Consider the following 4,269-nt stretch of genomic DNA (forward strand, 5'->3'; position numbering starts at 1 on the left):
TGCCCGTAGGGAGGCCACCAAGTATGGAAAGGGGGATTGAGCCCAGTCCGAGGCTCACATCTTACTTCAGTACGTGTAGGACAGCACGGTAGCATCCCCGATGTCTGCAAGGCAAGAAAGAGAGGAAGGCCCCAACTGCCTGTCATCCCAGGCAGATGTCGTAGGAGGGAGGCCTGTGGGAGGAGGCAGGGCTGAAAGAAGTCCTCACTGGACCTTGGCCGTCCTTGCAGCCCACCGCTTGGGGCCAGAGGGCGGCTCTGAGCAGGTCTGTGTGTGGTGTGTGCGACCCTGGCAGTCTCCCAGGGCCTGTCCTGATTCCTGTTCTCCCACAAGCCCTTATTGTCCCAGACAGGCAGGCCGGCCACTTCCTAGGAGGAGCTGGGCGGCGGTGCCATGCCGAACCACAGGGAGCCACACTGAAGCTGTCTGCGTGCCCAATTTAGAAAAGAATCCATCAGCCAAACCGCTCTGTGGGCTGCGCTCCACCTGCCGTCCTTCCCGCACCCCTCCACCGCTCCGGCCCCACGGAGTGGTGGTAAAACAGCTTTCCAAGCAGTGTGGGCCACACCTCTGTGAGGGACAGGTCAGAGACGTTTTGCACATGGACTCGCTATCCGGGTGGCAAGTTCGCAGTCCACACTGGAACGTACGAGGCTCCGAGAAGAGCTTCCGTCAGTAAACCTGTGACCACCCAGCATTCCAAGCAGGCGCTGCACCCTCCAGGCTCCCTCTTTTGGGAGGCCCCAGCAAACCAACCTGGGTGTCCCTGGAACACTGTGAAAGCCCTCTAGAAGTTCAAAGAAACTATGCAGTGAGCCAGGGAGGTGATGACGTGACCTGAGGGCAGGCTCCCGGGAAGCTGCTGGGATGGTGTCTCAGGGGAAGGGGTGCCCTCAGAATGCTTGTGTTCCTTCCCCTTCCCCTCTTACTAGGACCAGACTTGGGGGCACTGGCAAGGCCACATCTGCTAGTGGGTGGTGTCCCTGGCACAGGGCTGTGACTCTGCCACCCCATCACATAGCAAGTGGAACCAGGGCCTTCTCCGTGGGTAGGTGACCCAACTCTATTCCACTGTGAGATACACACACACACACACACACACACACACACACACACAGAGGCAGCCCAGGTAGATGGCCAGAAGGACTTAGGGGAGCAGAGACTGTACCTTAGGCTTTAAACCCAAACTACCTATTCCTTACCAGGATTCTGCCCTGAAGTTTCAGCCCCAAGCAGGGCTAATCATTCATTTTCTCTGCAACTGTCCCTTGTGTATGAATGTCCTTGGCATTCAAAGCGGGAGTCTACCTTCTGGGTCTCTTCATCTCGCATCATCCAACGGCATACAGCTCTTCCGGCGCGGCTGCAAGGGCAAGGAAGATAGGAAGAGACGAGGCCCGCTCCAGCCGGGACAGCCTGCCGTGCTCCTTAGGACTACAACTGCCGCCCTGAGGTCAGGGAGGTCCGTAGCTTCAGGCTGACCTGCTCTGGGGGAGCAGGGGGCAGAGCCGCAGACTAGGCCTTCGTGCATGACTCCCAGAAACAGGGCTTGGTTGTCCAGCTGAATTGGCTGGACACGGCCCATTGTGCTGGACAACACCCATTCCCGTCACTCTGAGACTCCGGTGCACATCGCCACTAGGTGCCTCGTGTGCATTTGCTCAGTTGAGTGAGGCACCCCTTCCGGGACTGCTAGACAGAAGGCACCGCAGACCTGCAGACACGACCCCACCCCCCTCCACCTGCATGGATCATTCAGGCCCCTGAAGACCTACAGATACCAGCAGCCAAGGAAGCTCTGTGGGCCGCCTTCGAGAAAGCAGCACTGCTGGCAACAGGAAGCCAAGCGGGACTCCCGGAAGTCAGGGGTGAGGGTTTGTACCTTCTTTCCAAGGTCACAACATCGCTGATGGCTTGAAAACCCCAGGGCAATGTCACCCCATCTCTACAATGAGTCTGGCAATGTGAGAAGGGGCGGGGCAGGAAGATGGGAGGAGGAGGTAGGTGCATGAGGTCCTAGGACGGGGGAGTAGAGGCTTCAGGGTGGGGTTCCAGAATAATGGACATGGGACCAGGAGAGGGTTCAGTCAGAGGGGGCAGAGGCGGGAGGAAAAGCCAGGCTGAACGCTTTGGGAGCTCCGTGTTGTCTGCTCACCTACGCCACGGGGCAGCCTGGTAAGAGAGGCAGAGCTCAAAGTCAGTGGCTGGGTGGGGTGGGTGACATGGAAAGATTCCTCTCACGAGGGAGAAAGCCAAGAGCCAGAAGCTGAGGCGTGATGGAATGCAGACAGGGGGGCGTTGACAGAAGCCACAGGACACAAGTAATCCCACAGGCAGTGCCTTGGCCTCGTGCCCCTAAGGGGCCAGCTCCGGGCCAAGTGGCAGGGCCTCACTCTGTTGTCATCTCTAAGCCACCGACCTTGAATGGAATCGGTGCTTCCAAGAGTCTCATGTAGGCCCTCGCCAAAGAGGCCTGCCGGTATACCAGCTTTCACAGGCACCCCACTTCTCAGTGTGGGAGGTCCTAAGCCAAGCACCACTTCACCTGTGCCGTGGTTCTCAAACTTCACCCCACGGTCATCCTGACACAGGCGGTCTGGACAGACTCTGAGAAACACTGCTGCAGGGTCTCACAATGACCCCATTAAATAGCTTGGTTGCTCTAGTCCCCATTTTTCTGGTAAGGAAACAGACCCAGATGAGCTGAGGAACATGTCCCAGGTAGGACAAGTTATAAGAAGTAACCTCAAGCCTTGCTTGGGGTCACCACACTGACAGGGGGTTATAGGATCTAGGACGGTGTATAGGAGAATGGCATGAGCCAGCGCCCCTCTCCCACCCTGATTTCTCTGCCTAAATACCCCCTGCCTTCCAGGCTCACCCCTGCCCAAGACGGGTTCCTTTCATATCAGCCAACTGCTAGTTCTCCAAGGTTTCTTGCTTCACTGAACCCCTCCTGTTAGTGAAGCATCCCAGAAACTGTGATTCCTGGGAAGGACAGAGGCTCATATGTGGACCTGAAAGTCAAGGAGGTGGGGCTGCATATGGCTCTAGACGGCTCTTCTTCCATAAAAATGTTTTTGAATTTTTTAGAATTATATGACTGCCTTAATGTAAAGAGGAATATATTAATATTATATATTAAAAGTTCATTTATTTCTTCTAGCTTGAAAAGAAAACATTTTCATGGGCCTCTATGGTGGCAGAAAAATGCCCCCTCCGAAGATGTCCATGTCTTCATACCTGGAACCTGTGTTAGATTACATGGCAAAGGAGAATCAGGGTTGCAGACAGAATGTAGGTTTCACATTACCTAACTTTTTTTTTTTTTTTTAAGATTTATCCATTTGAGAGAGAGAGAGATCCCATGGGTGTGGAGAGGGAGAGGGAGACAGAGAATCTCCAACAGGTTCCCTGCTGAGTGAGGGGCCCCATGTGGGGCTTGATCCCAGAACCCCTAGATCATGCTGAGCCAAAACCAAGAGTCCGCCGCTAAACCCACTGAGCCACTCCGGGACCCCATCATCTAACTTTACAATACTGAGATTATCCTGTCTCATCTGGGCAGCCCAGTGTCATCACAAGAGTCTTTAAAAATGGAACACGGAATCCGAGGAGGCAACCAGAGAGGTGGCAGTGCGAGGACTCGTCTGGATGTTCCTGGCTTTGGAGATGGAAGAGGCCACAAGCCAAGGAATGGCCAGTCTTTAGGAGTCGGGAAAGCAAGGGATCAAATTCCTGTCTAGAGCCCCAGAAAGGAACGTACCCTACTGACACTTCAAACTTATAGCCCATTGAGACCTTGCAGGCTTCTGACCTCCAGAATTGTAAAAAATTTGTGTAAGTTTGTGGTAATTGTCATAGCAGCAATAAGAAACTAACACAACCGCTAAAAGTGTGCTGGGCCACAGGCACTGTGCCTCCTCGCCTGATGGCCCACCGGCCCTGGGGCAGTCTGGGTCTGCATCCCAGCTCTGCCACTCACCAGCTGTCCCACAGCACATGTTGCTTAATGTCTGGGCGCTGTGAGGTAGGGATTGCTTTCCGCATCTGCCCAACCACACAAGGCTCCAGAAGAGAAGCAATTCGCCAGTGATCGCGCGTTTTGCTCCAGAACCCAGGATGTGGGCCGCCTCGCTGCGCGACCCTTTGGGTGGAGCGCAGCTCTTCTCCACCTGTAATGAAAGGGCCGCGAGGCCGCCAGGGGGCAGCAGAGGCCCGACCCCACCCGCCCGCGGGGGGAATGCGCCTGCGCGGAGCCCGCGGCGG

This window comes from Ursus arctos, unplaced genomic scaffold (genome assembly GCF_023065955.2).
Source record: "Ursus arctos isolate Adak ecotype North America unplaced genomic scaffold, UrsArc2.0 scaffold_34, whole genome shotgun sequence".
NCBI classification, from domain to species: Eukaryota; Metazoa; Chordata; class Mammalia; order Carnivora; family Ursidae; genus Ursus; species Ursus arctos.